This window comes from Girardinichthys multiradiatus, chromosome 23, assembly GCF_021462225.1.
Source record: "Girardinichthys multiradiatus isolate DD_20200921_A chromosome 23, DD_fGirMul_XY1, whole genome shotgun sequence".
NCBI classification, from domain to species: domain Eukaryota; kingdom Metazoa; phylum Chordata; class Actinopteri; order Cyprinodontiformes; family Goodeidae; genus Girardinichthys; species Girardinichthys multiradiatus.
Window position 1 is genome coordinate 32,527,020 of NC_061815.1, and position 14,991 is coordinate 32,542,010.

The 14,991-nt window shown below is 40.2% G+C and overlaps 1 protein-coding gene across 2 annotated transcripts in view; it reads left to right on the forward strand.

The window, feature by feature from the left end:
* The window catches only part of LOC124860451 (protocadherin-1-like), a 261,838-nt gene that overhangs the window by 191,060 nt on the left and 55,787 nt on the right, over positions 1 to 14,991 (forward strand). The gene's annotated exons all lie outside the window — the stretch shown is intronic.

The following is a 14,991-nucleotide window of genomic DNA, read 5'->3' on the forward strand; positions in this document are numbered from 1 at the left end:
ACTAATAATCAATGAAGGCATCAAAACAGGCATCAAAACAGTAAATGAATATATGCAATTATGTAGCAATCCAAAAATTGTAAAATAACTAATAATATGTTATATTTTAAAATCCTTAAAGTAGCCGCCCTTTTCTGTAATGACTGAAATATTAACCTTTGGCCGTTTCTCAATGAACGTCTGGGAAGTTCTTTCAAGCCCTTCTCAAAACAGGTGATCACCTCATGAAGCTCATCGAGAGAATGCCAAGAGATCAAAGCAGTCATCAAAGCAAAGGGTGGCTATTTTGTTTTAATCCAAACTATAAACATGTTTAGAGTTATTTCACACTTTTTGTTTACTACACAATTCCATGTTTGTTCATCCATGGGTTTGTTGTCTCTGGTGAGAATCTACACTTTAAATAGTCATGAAAATAAAGATGGAAAATGAAAAGCCATGCCTTTTATCCACATGTTCCAACAAGAATGCAGATAAAACTGGTGGCCTAGATACAACCGTATTGTATTTAAACAGACAGATCCTCCCTTGAAGGGACTCTTTCTAATTAAAACAACTAATATGTGGTACATAAAAACAATTTTGATTATATAGTCAAATTATTAGGGAAATAGAAACATTAAATCATGTCATAGATAAGCCTTTAAAAAAAGGGGTCCAGTAGTAGGTATTTTTTGCTTAGTGACATGACTGCAGGGGCCGATATATTCCTTTGAGGATTCTGAATGCCTTAGTGTTGAACTGTATTTAACCAGGTATGCTTTTTAAACACCAGCAGCTCTTTGAAGTCATATTTACTTCTCCTGGGACCTCTTACCTTTCCTGAATAAAGCTGCAAGGGTTTTATGTCACTTCACTATAATGTCATAATCAGAAGCCTGTCTGTGGCCCTATTAGGAGAGTTTTTACCCTAATATTCTCTAACTTCATGTTGTATGAGTTCAACGATGACGAGCATTTATGTGAAAAAGACAAAGTACATTTACAATCTGGGTAATTAAATATCATTGACTCCCTGAAAAAATATTGCAAAGAAATTAGATTGGTGTGTCTGACGTTTTTTGGAAAGGTTTCACCTTAAAGAAGTCTGTGTCTGTTCAGTCATTGTTGTCATTTCCAACAAATTTTTTCCTTCACTGATGTTTCTGCACGTGGTTACACAAAAAGGCTCACACACCTAGGCTGTGGTCACCCAAAGTATGTGCCTGAATTTAAATCAGCTGTGAAATCTAGGGAACATGTGTGTATCTGAGTGTTTAAAGCTTTCAATCAGCATGTATCCTCCTATGGATCTAAAGATAGGTGTAGAAACCTGGTGTGTCCTATATCTGATGATTTGTGATGCAGTTATGAAAATACTGCTTCTCTAACATCTGAGACTAACAGGGGAGGTTTCAGTCTCCCTCATGTGCATCCATCAGACCCTCTGTCCATCAGTGCCTCTGTCAATCCATTCAACCATCTTTCCATCTGTGCATAAATCCGATATATCCATCCTCCAATCTGACATCCGTCATTCCATCCATTTATTCATCCATTCTTCTGATGTATACTGTACTGTCTATTATATGCTGTTCATTATATACTGTTCATTATTCTGCCTGTCCATCCGTCCGCCCGTCCACCCATCCGTCCGTCCGCCCGTCCGTCCGTCCGTCCGTCCGTCCATCCATCCATCCATCCATCCATCCATCCAATGACTCAGAGAACACCTGTGCATGCAGGTGGAGAATGCAGAATGAACTCTCACTGTAATTTCCCTATATTTTTAGCTTTCTTAAATTATTTCAAATCAGATAGTTCAAATTTACTTTATCCACAACATTAAATGATCTGAAGGAGCCAGAGTGCAATTAGCTCAATAAAAAGATTATAAATCATCATCTTCTCTTATTTGAAAAAAAGCTGCATTTGCACCATGCTCTTACACATTCTTTGAGTCTACATCATGACAATAAGGGCCTCCAATCTACTGATTTAGAGATTGCTGGTGTTATTAAATGAGTTTTGCTTTGTGCAACCAGTGAGACTGAGCATAGACAAAGAGTGTGTGTTTGAGTCTTCAATCTCTGCTCATCCCGGAAGAAATCCCAATTTAGGTCTGTGTACTTGATCTTATGTAGTAAATAAAGGCCTGAAAAAGTTTGTATGAGAAACAGTCCATCCTTAGTGCTGCTGTTATATACTGATTAAAGCCAAACTGTGGGCTTAATTACTGCTATGATAAACAACGCGCCTCTCCTTCTCTCGCCATCAAAGCACACGCAAAGCTCACTCAGTTGTATACACACACAGACACACCTCTAAAAAAGAAACCCTTCCACACACACACGCACACGCACACACACACACACACACACACACACCCACAGACAGACACAGTTTCAGATGCGTATGAAGAATGTGGTCGGTCTCCGTGGTGCAGCAGAACTGTGTTTATGGCTGTTATTGAAAACTGAGGCCAGAGTCCCAGAATCCCAGTGCTAATCACCATCCAACTCTCTGGACAGCAGAAGATGGAAGGAAGAAGGGGGGGTTTAGAGACCACGGCAGATGAGCGTATTCACATCTGAACATGCAGAAGTGATACAAAAGTGGGTTTAATAGGGTGCATTGCATGTAAGATTTGCAAAACATGGTGAAATGCAGATGCACTCTTGTGATTACTGCTTTGTTTCAGTAGATTAGTTAAAACAAAATTTAAAACATAATTTTTCTGCAACATTCTCATTTTATTTTCCAAAGAGGGGTAAACTGCATTCGCTTGTTGGTAGTCCACATGTACAATGGAACAGTGGATGGAGCTGATCAGTCATACCAGCTAGTGATTATTTGTTTTTGTTCTCCGACTGGTTCGTGATGAGTTATAACTAACTAGTTAGGAGGCTAAAACTTACCAGGAATGACAAATGTTGCTCAAACATTGCATTGTTTGTGTACCAGGAATAATTCATTTGAAAATAATAAATAATAATTGGCCTTTATCGAAACAGATATGTCACTCATAAAGCATAAGCACCCGTGTTACAGTTTGTACTTGCATAAGCAAACCCCATTGCCTGGTGGCCAAGATAATTAAAAACAGATTAAGTATATTGTATTGTAAGGAACTTTGTCTTTGTCAGCTCAGTGATCTAAGATACTGTATGTTAAAGCAATTTTTAAAAAGCTCTGACCATTTTTGGGTAAAATATGAATTATTTAATGTCAGATGTGTTATTAATTAGTATAATAGAAATTGGAGGCTAATAAAAAAATTGTTTAAAATAGAATGCTGATTTGTATCAGATTTAACAGATCTAGAAATAAGACTCTGTATTAAAAGACTACATAACAAAAGACGCTGAAGGAGCTGAAGGGATTTTTTTCCAGTCAGAGACCTAAAACGTTCCTTTGATGTCTTAAAATCAATCAGTGTTGATTCATTTAGGCACCAATATGTATCTACTAGATAAAACTTTCAGTATAAGATGATAATAATCATTGTGTTTACTGGTGATTGTCGTGGACGGAAATGAACACTTGGTTCTGCACTACTGCTTTCACTGTACGTTGAAGAGTTTATTAAACACACTGCGGCTCACTGAGCTTCAACTAGCTGTAGAAAATGGACCATGGGAAGAGACATGGCCGCCCAGAGAGCACTGTGTGTAAGAGTGGAAATGGAGGTCGGGATACACAGAACTACTTTCCTGCTCCGCTGAGACAAATACTTCCTCTTGGCAGGAGGATTTTACCCACACATTTTGGTGATGAATAATAAGCACACAGGATTGTTGTCGTCACACGTCTGGTTCCTACATTGGGTCAGAAGTAACAGAAAGTAAGTTCAGTGGCTGTACAATCTGGCATACCATCGTCTTCAGACTTGTTGCTGACAACAAGCTAAACGCTCCTTTTCCTTTTTGCTCGATTTCTACTAAATAAGATCTGGAATACTGATTAGAATGTTTCCCAAAGTAATCCTTCTTTCATGTGGTTCTGTTAGTTATTGCTGAATGAAGGTTCCTGATGCAGGATTGGCAATCCAGCTATCCAGTCTAGACTTGCTCCCTTGTCCATTACACCAGGGGTGTCAAACTTCAATCCTCAAGGGCTGGTGTCCTTCACTTCTTGATCTGAAGTCCAATACACCTGAATCAGTGTACTGAATTACTAGATGCTGATGTCAGAGGAAAATTGACAAACTGCGTTGGGATACTAAAAAGTCTACAGAAGCTCAAATCCCGCATTACAACCATGGTATGCAGAATAGCGTCTCTATATGGACAATATGTTGAACCTTTACCCACACAGGATGCAGCAACAGAAGAGCAGACAGGAATTCACTCAACAATTTGAGAAAAATCTGTTTGGAACAAAAATTGCCTTGAGTCTGAGGTAAAGTCAGAATTGTGTGTAAATATTATGAAAGCACTGAATCATCCTACCATATATCCACATTTACGGGGAGTGGTGTAATGGTGTGAATGACACCTTCTTGGCACACTTTAGGCACATTTGTACCTACTGAGCATCATTTAAATGCCACAGCCTAAAGATTGTTGTTGGTCATATTTATCTCTCCATTATTAGTGTGCCCATCTTCTGATGGTTTCAAAAATGTTTTCGACACCTTGTTAAGTCTACTTCATATAGGATGAAAGCAGTTCTGAAGACAAAATTGTGTCCAACCTGGTACTGGCAAGTTGTACCTAATAATGCGGCCTGTGACAGTAAGGGATAGAATAAAACTACATCTGTTCTTTATCATTCCTACAACAATTGGAAGAGTTCCAGCTCCAAACTGCTGGATTATGTGCTGCCTGCAGGCATCGCTTGTTTGACTGCAGCTGTTTTCATGCCCATTAGTGATATGTGGCTTTATTTCGTTATTCCAATAAATCATGTCACCCATGTAGGGATGTTTCTGTGCTGTAAAGCCAATAGATAACTGACTGGATCAAAATATTTGCATACTTTTAAAAAGAAAAAGAAAAAGTATTTTTAGGATCAACAGATGTTTGGACTCCAAAGCATCCTCTGCAGTGCCCGTCCAAACCTCAACCAGCCTGTTACTGCTGGCACCTTGCCAACACAATGCAAACAGCCAGCACACATGAAGTTGCATGTATACGTGCACAAACAGGCACCCAGACAAAAACACAAAGATACAGAGAATCCAAATAATTACCGAATCCAGAAGTCAGTAGCACCGTGCAGTCAACAATGTACGTGTGTGTGATGTGTACTTTAATGAGGAGACTGAGGACAGACCGGTTTACAGAGAAAAAACTCCAAATCCTATTACTGCACTGGTTATTATGTGTTTGCGGCATCTGTGTGTCTCATTGTGAGTTTGTCGAGCTGTGTGATTACTGTGGGTTTATTTTCAGTGTGTCTGTGGGTACGTATAGGTCTGCCTGCGTGTGTCCCACTGTGTCCACGGTAAACAGTGACTTCTCATTAAAGCTTTCCGCACGGCTGCAAATGAATGTCGAGTCCTGGAACCTGGATAATCCACTCCACAACACAAATAACACACACACACACACACACACACACACACACACACACACACACACACAGTCCAAAGCTCTGTGCAGCACACTCACTTACAGACCTCATATCAAATCCATGGTCACCTGAAGGGGGAGATAATAAATAAGGAAAAGATGGAGACAGAACAGATAAAAGAAAGGAAAGGATAACGAGGACATGAGAAGAAACTACAATAATACACAACAAAAGATTTGCAGCATGCCGTACTGTTGGAGGAAGGAGGAAAAGGAAACATTTGGGAGGACGGATCGAGGAGATTAAGAAGTTAAGTCACAAAAAAGGAGAGGAGGAAGACAAAGAGCAGAAGAGGAGCAGCCGAGGGAGTGGGTGTATTTGTCAGTTTAATCCTCTCCTATTAGCAGCTTCTCTGTGTGCTGTAAGGATTAGCTTGTTGTTTGAGCTCCAGCAGGTCAGAGGAGAGCATTGGTGGGGGTGGGGGGCGGCAGGTACTGAGAATAACGTCCCCCAAGGAGCCATTTGACGTCGGGCGCAGCACCCTACAGCGAGTTCCTCCTTATCCCTACCTCCTGCCTTGGAACTCTCTGAGAGGATTCACTGTCCGTGTGTTTGTTCAGAGCTGAATGACCAGGGGCTGAGTGAAGTTGCATTTCCCATGGCGACAGTTTAGAGGGCCCTCTCCCAATTAACCTCATGGCATGGCTCAAAAAATCCAAAACATACATACACAAACAGGAAGGATAACTCGTGCTTTGATATTCAAGATAAAGGCCATGCACATATCAGGTCAGAGTGAGGCTGCTGCTCATAATTCATAACACACACGGGAAGAGTCACACACACACAAAACAAAACCCACAGCTCAGTGGCGGATGCACTGTTTATATTTCGGGTCACACAGCTAGAGATAAAAAAGCAGAGGCAAACATGGGTCAGTGGTACAAACCCTAGTTATAATGCAGAGCACAAACACACAACAAACACACTTTAAGTTTAAAGGGAAAAGCTCAACAAGGAATGAGCAGACACGCAACATCATGCATCGAACAGAAGTTTCCACGAACTTCCCGCTTGGTTCGAAATGGTTACGCCTGGCCGATTACAAGAGAGGACATCCTGGCTTCTGGTTAGGCTTTAGGCCAGAGTTAACTTTTAACAATCTGAAGCTTTGATTGGTTGAGCTGGATGTGGTGGGTGTGGCTGAGCCTGCGAGGCAGAACTGATGGAGATAAAGTGTCTGATGGCCTGCAAACAATACACAGACAGACCATCTATCATATCACATCAAATCACTCCATGGTGTGTATGTGTGTGTGTTTGTGATGGTTTGGGGACATGCACATATATCTGTAAATGCGGCAACAGTCATGTTTGTGTGTGTTTTGTGTTACACAACAAATGACAAAAAGAAAGGTTTTGGGGACATGACTGTTTGTAGTGTGTGTATATTGCATGGAGGGAAGTGCTGTCCAGGGGGGAGATCTTCTTCTGCTCCAGTTATAGCGGTCAGGCACCAGCACTGCCATCCACAGTCCACTTCTTGTGCATTTTCCTGTTGACCTCTAACCCTTGCTGGTTGAGTTTAGGTCCTGAGGCACATTTGGACCCTTCATCTGTGGGCACATCATTTTATTCGTGTGCAAAGGAAGTTTTATGGAGACAGAAAGTAATTTTTTTTATTTTGAAGAAAAATTTTCATTTATTTTGACACATCACTGTATACAGGATGTGATACCACATTATTATTATATCAGTAGCCTAACCCTTTGACTACAAATCCCCCTGCTGTAGTTACATTTAAAACAACTTGTTTAAGTATTTTCATATGTTAATCTGTACATTTATTGAGTGGTTTAGAGGAGGACAGTTAGAACTTGCTTATGTCAGCCACTCCTGTTGTAGGTCTTAAGGAGAAGGCTGGATATGCCTACTATCACAACTAGTAAACTGGGGAAGAATTGGCTACAAGGAGGGATACCATATCAAACTGTTTTTATATCATGTTTAAGGCTTTAAAGGTATGAGTTATATTTCAAACCAAATTCAGGATGTCATAGTAAGTGTAGGTATAAAAACTATTGAATTTATTTTGTGATTTTTGAGTCTACAGTGTCTTCCAAAAGCATTCATATCCCTTTTTCAGATATTTTTTACAAATGACAGTCTCGTTATCACGTGATCATTTTATCCGTTTCTTTTACGATTTCTCAAAACCAGAGTTTTTGAATTCATGGTGTACACTGAAACAAGGAGAGTAAAAGATGGTTCACTGTGGGTTCATTAGATGTAAAAGGTCCAAACAGATCAGTGTAGAAGAAATTAGTGAATCAGCACATAAAACTGCAGCCAGAAGCAACTTCCTGCAGAGATTCCCATCTATCTGCTCTTCAAGTGTCACCGTACCTGCTTTGGGCTTCGGGAGATTCTCGGAAAGGTCAGGAAGTTAATCAGTTGTAGGAGCTAAAGCGATGAACTGTAATTGTTACAGTTTGAGGGGTTTAGCAGAAGTCAATTTACTCCCAGAGTTGAACGTCTTTGAGCCACATCACTGTTTTGCATAATGTGTTAAACATTGTCGTCATCACTATATCAAATTAGAAATGTTTCCCTTTTTAACTGCTCCTTTTGCTCATGTTGAAGCAGGAAGTCCTCTTGCTGTTTAAATGTCAGGTTGTGAAACATTTGCAAGTCTTTTAAATGTGATGTAACGTTGACAGTGTGTCAGCTTGGAGTCCTGGAAGGTATAGAAAATTAAAAAGTAAAACGTACAAAGACTTTACTAACTGACTTTTAGGTGCTAGTTGGAAAACGTTTGGGCAAGGTATGGATTTTTCTGACTTTGCACTTTTCCCACACTACTTTGGTCTTTAGGGCACTTACAGCTTCAGTGTGTACAGTATCCAAGCCATCCATTAATATTCCCAGCTGTTAATTTCCTTCTTTTGTATATACTCTGTTTTCTGCCTCTATAACCTCCTAATTTACCCAAAGGGAGCAGAAAGTTTCATCTTCTCTTATTAAACTTAATTTTCACAATATGTGTGTGTGGGTGTGTGTTTGCTCAAAGACAAGGAGATGCAGCCATGCGGTAAATTGTCCTTGTCATCTCTGTGTCACCAGCAGAGTCGGTAACCTTAACAAGGACTGTGTGTCCGCCCGCTTCTAGACTCACTAGCGGGAGTCTCTAAGGGGCCTCCAATTGGTGTCCTCATCTCGCAGCCGGAATGCTATGGACCCACCGGGATGCTTCCCTCTGATGCCCTCAGCCGGCATTACGGCTAATTAGGCAAACAGAATGGAGGTGTTGGGTCCATATGCTGGTCGTTTCATTGGAAAAACATTGCTGACTTCACGTTTAAGATAACAAGGTTCTTAACTTGGCTTTTCGGGCTTCAGTGCCTTGCTCAAGGGCAGATTGAACACTGTAACAGATGTTTAAAACTTCAAAGTTGGTCAAATATATGGAAAGTTGTTTCTTTTTTTTCTTTTAGAATGAAATGTAGATTTCTTTATGGAACATCCAGAGTCTGGAGTAATTAGTGATGAAGAGCACTAGCTAATATTACCAATACCGATGCTACTCTCAGAAGCATATTATCAGGAATGAAATATGCATTTTAAGTAATACTTTAAAAGGTTAGTACCAAGTTTGCTAGCTTATGCCAATGCTATGGAAAACCCCATTCACTGCCAATGAATAGCTCTATTGTCAAGTGAAAAATAATATGCATCAAACTCTTAATTTAAATACTCACAGCTATATAGTTATAATGCTCTCAGGGAAGGCATGGTGGAATCTTAGTGTAACTTGCGTTTTACAACTCTAACATTGTAACTGAGCCCTATGGCAACATCATGGTGTCAAGATTGAATTACTGCCAGCTGTTGTGTAGAGTTTGAACTGAATAGTTTGAACTCACCAAGGCGGAGATAGTTTACATTTATAATTACTATTAATACAGGTCCTTCTCAAAATATTAGCATATTGTGATAAAATTCATTATTTTCCATAATGTCATGATGAAAATGTAACATTCATATATTTTAGATTCATTGCACACTAACTGAAATATTTCAGGTCTTTTATTGTCTTAATATGGATGATTTTGGCATACAGCTCATGAAAACCCAAAATTCCTATCTCACAAAATTAGCATATCATTAAAAGGGTCTCTAAACGAGCTATTAAGCTAATCATCTGAATCAACGAGTTAACTCTAAACACCTGCAAAAGATTCCTGAGGCCTTTAAAACTCCCAGCCTGGTTCATCACTCAAAACCCCAATCATGGGTAAGACTGCCGACCTGACTGCTGTCCAGAAGGCCACTATTGACACCCTCAAGCAAGAGAGTAAGACACAGAAAGAAATTTCTGAACGAATAGGCTGTTCCCAGAGTGCTGTATCAAGGCACCTCAGTGGGAAGTCTGTGGGAAGGAAAAAGTGGCAGAAAACGCTGCACAACGAGAAGAGGTGACCGGACCCTGAGGAAGATTGTGGAGAAGGGCCGATTCCAGACCTTGGGGGACCTGTGGAAGCAGTGGACTGAGTCTGGAGTAGAAACATCCAGAGCCACCGTGCACAGGCGTGTGCAGGAAATGGGCTACAGGTGCCGCATTCCCCAGGTCAAGCCACTTTTGAACCAGAAACAGTGGCAGAAGCGCCTGACCTGGGCTACAGAGAAGCAGCACTGGACTGTTGCTCAGTGGTCCAAAGTACTTTTTTCGGATGAAAGCAAATTCTGCATGTCATTCAGAAATCAAGGTGCCAGAGTCTGGAGGAAGACTGGGGAGAAGGAAATGCCAAAATGCCAGACGTCCAGTGTCAAGTACCCACAGTCAGTGATGGTCTGGGGTGCCGTGTCAGCTGCTGGTGTTGGTCCACTGTGTTTTATCAAGGGCAGGGTCAATGCAGCTAGCTATCAGGAGATTTCGGAGCACTTCATGCTTCCATCTGCTGAAAAGCTTTATGGAGATGAAGATTTTATTTTTCAGCACGACCTGGCACCTGCTCACAGTGCCAAAACCACTGGTAAATGGTTTACTGACCATGGTATCACTGTGCTCAATTGGCCTGCCAACTCTCCTGACCTGAACCCCATAGAGAATCTGTGGGATAGTGTGAAGAGAACGTTGAGAGACTCAAGACCCAACACTCTGGATGAGCTAAAGGTCGCTATCGAAGCATCCTGGGCCTCCATAAGACCTCAGCAGTGCCACAGGCTGATTGCCTCCATGCCACACCGCATTGAAGCAGTCATTTCTGCAAAAGGATTCCCGACCAGGTATTGAGTGCATAACTGTACATGATTATTTGAAGGTTGACGTTTTTTGTATTAAAAACACTTTTCTTTTATTGGTCAGATGAAATATGCTAATTTTGTGAGATAGGAATTTTGGGTTTTCATGAGCTGTATGCCACAATCATCCGTATTAAGACAATAAACGACCTGAAATATTTCAGTTAGTGTGCAATGAATCTAAAATATATGAATGTTACATTTTCATCATGACATTATGGAAAATAATGAACTTTATCACAATATGCTAATATTTTGAGAAGGACCTGTATATGCCATGTGCCTACTTAGCAAATTTTACGCGCATGTGATGGGGAGGTCTCTGCTTTACCCACTTCTACTACAAGACCAGAAATGTACTACTGATCCAAGAAGTGTTTGAAACATGAGAGAAAAGATGTTTACCAAACTAATGGGTGGAGAACTGTTACAGATAAAAGACGCTTGTACCACACTGAAACCACAGCTCTACAGAGGAACTTTGGTTTGGACCTCTCACTTGTGGCAACAATACAGCCTTTTATTTGCATATATTTGTGCTCTGCCATCTCAGCTTTTTCCACAATGCTTTATTTTTTGAGTTTGTTCTATTTTGACATTTGTCTGCTTTGATTTCTGAATTTTTCCTTCAAATGTTCTGCTTCTTTTTGAATATTTTTAATCAAGCTCAAGATAATTTTCTAGGATACCTGACAACAAAGATGTTAAGCCACTTCAACTCTTAGAAATGTCTTGGAATATTCCAACTGTCTTTAGATTTTTTTGTAGAATCCCAATTCGTTGACTTTAAACCTGAGGGTCTGTCCCACTTTGGTTTCAATACAAGCTTCTCTGATTCCAATAATCCAGGTTTAAACCACTTTGAAAATAAACCTTTTGCGCATTTTTTGGCAATATTATTCTAAAAATGGGTCAATATTAGCAATATCTTACAGATCCAGTTGTTGCAAACTGGATGTAATGACCTCAAACTGTTTTTGCACCATTGGGAAATGGGGTCAATATGTGATCAGTCTTGCACAACTCCCTCCTCTGACTGTGACTCAGCCTCTCTTGCCCTCTGCTGTCACTTAAAACATCTCCACCCCTCTACCCCACACACACTTTCACGCTTATCGCTCCTCACAGAGATTTGACTCTGATTCTCCCCTTCATTCGTTTTCCTGGCTACTTGTTCCGTCTCTCTCATAGTATCGCCTTTGTAAACGGATCCCCAGCTCTGGCCTGCATTTGCATGGGAGGGAGCCAATAAGGCATTTGGCAGGGAGAAGGAGTGCCGACTGGGAAAGTAAGGAGGAGAATCTTATTTCCATACATAACGAGGCCTTTTCTGCAGGCAGCTAGAGACCCAGAAAGCACAGGGAAATGGATTTATTTATGTATGGTTTTGTCAAAGATCTCCCCCAACGCTTGAAGTCAGTCCAGGAAGCCAATTATGCACTGGATTGCAAGAGAAACATTTCTTTACATGTTATTTAGTCTATCCAGCTCACTCTTACATTTCACTTACATAACAAATTGAGAGAAAGATCAGCTGAGGAGTTGTCGAACCGAACCGAGCTGAATCCGCTGTTATCGCTTCTTCACGTCTCATTTTTGCTGCGATCAAAGCAGCAGCCTTTCATCTGCTGCCTCCTACCCTTGTGCTCTGCTTGAGGCCTGTTTCAGAGAGAAGGAGCTTCAGGGCGATAACTTACCATCATCTTCGCCTTCTTGATTTTACTGTAAATGTCAAGGAAAACTCGCCCAAAACCAGAGAGTGAGCAGAACAACAACATGATGTGCAAGACGCCAAGAGTACTTTTGTTCTTATCAGTCGAGATAAAGAAGAAAAAGAGGAGAGGGTTGGAATAAGAAATGCTTATGCATCTTATATTCTCCAGGATTTTTTTCTACATTTTTTTGCCAGTTCTAATCTGCGATGCAAAAGAATTAAAGCGTGGAACTGTGGCGTTATCTCCTACTCACAGCACAAGAAAAAGAGGGAGGGAATAGGCGAGAGCTGAATAATAAATCAAACACACTACAAAGCCTTTCAAATTTCCTATACTTCACCTTAAATATTGAGATGACTGCTTCTCAGCTCAATGTTCATCTCAGGAAAACAGAGACGTAGGAACCTTTCGTACAACTGGCTGAAAAGATCTCTCCATTCTGTTAGTTTCTAGGTTTTAAAATGACACCCAACTCGGACATTTTGCATAATGTTGATCGGCCGACCGCCAACAGAGTAGTATCTGAGCATCTGGACAACCCGTGATGAATGCCTGGAAGTCTCAGCGGACTTATAGTCTGATGGATCAAAAAACCGTGTGAAGATGTCACCTCCCCCCAAAAAAACAGAATTTAATAAAGTGTCTTAAAATGGCTGCCTATTTGCTGATATCTCCTTTGACAGAGCTAATGTCAAACCTTAAACTTTACTTTTTGATGTTTTTTAAAATATAGAAACAATGACTGACTTTCTGCTTTAAACCCGATTTAGGATCCATTCACATAAATAAAAAAAAACTGACTTCCCAGACTCTACAAAGCGTGGTAGCATGTTATTGTAAGAATCATCCATTTTAATCCAAGCATGACTGTAGAAAAATTAATGTTATATTTTAAAGAAATGGTTTAACAGTAAAATTATTTCCTCCTGCAACTTTACAATACAAACAGTTCCAATACATATGCAGTTATATAAATCCAAACTCAATTCAATTTGATATCTTCAACCACAATCCAATCATAAATAAAGTCATTGATTTAAGTACATCCAGTACAACATGTTCCCAAATAAAGTAAAGTACAATCAAAGTTATGAGATTATATACTGTAATTTCAACTTGTAAACAATTAGCTGGGAAAGGACAAATACCTGCTTTAAATCATTTACTTTATATGTAACGACAGTGAACAGGAATGACTTCCTTTTAATAAAAATAAATCTGCAGCAGAACCTAGCTAAGCATGAGAGGCCATCTGTTGTGACCAGTGGTAGATGGATAGGAATAATGTATTTGGAAAAACACTGAGTAGACCGAGTTAGAGAAAGCTGGGCTCCATTGCTGGTTTTGTCTAGGAGAGAAACAGTTAAACAGTGGGGCACCGAGCCAGAAGCATCTTTTATAAAATGAAAAATAGGGGTTAATATTGTTAATGGCAACAGTAACTCCTTCAATGGCTTTGTCCAGCAAAGAGACACAGTTAAACACAGAATCTGTGGTTTTCTGTGGTTAACTGATTTTATTTTGACAAGAAAACATAAAGGTGTTTGGGTCTATATTTAACTAACCTTTTGTTTTATAGGTAGACATTTCCAAAGTCATAATCTGACACAAAACAGTGGAAACATTGCTGTTTATTTCTATGTCAGACACCAGCCAGGCTTCATTAATTTTTCTGCACATAGGTATTTCAGGAAACAACTTTTTATAGGTAACCTTAGCAGCGATGTTATGCACTGAACACTGTTCATATGTAAGTTATAGTAAAGTTCCAAGATGTGAAGCAACATAGTAAACCCAATTCAAACAGATTATGAATTTGAGACGATTATGAGTTAAAGGATAATAAAAATAATTCTCGCCCAGTGATGATTGGCCTTTTTTCCTCTTTTTTCAAACAGACACGCTCCATAGGTGATTTTTCACTGAAAAACAGGGAATTTTTATGGCACCTGCCTGGTTGAATAATGGTTAATAGAGGTTCAAGAAGATAAGGCCTAAAGCTGCCACTGTTTAACATATGGTGAGGTGCTAATGGAGCCCTCAAGACGCTCCTGTCTGTATTGTTAACTGCCAGCAGTGAACTTGAAGCCATGGCGGCAGAAACGACGTGAGATTTCACAGCTTCCCCCCGAAGATAATCTGATGTTAATTACCATGGGGTGCCAATAAATCACTCACAATCATGTCATAAACATGAAGGAGTCCTTCATGCATCATTATAGCTTTGCAGAGAGGACCAAGCGAGTATTGGCCTTGCGCCGTGACACCCTCGGCTTTGCATAAAAATCCCTTCATTATTCCACCCCATCATTTCGCCTCACATGACAGTGGCACTTTGACTTTAACAGCCTTCATTGTGTCTTTCTTCACATTCACACATGTCACCAATGTCGAATTTCAACCGGTCTTTGGACTGAGCTGAGGCTCCACGTGGAGCTTCATAAAACAGCGTTAATATGGGCAAGAGGATGGAGGATAG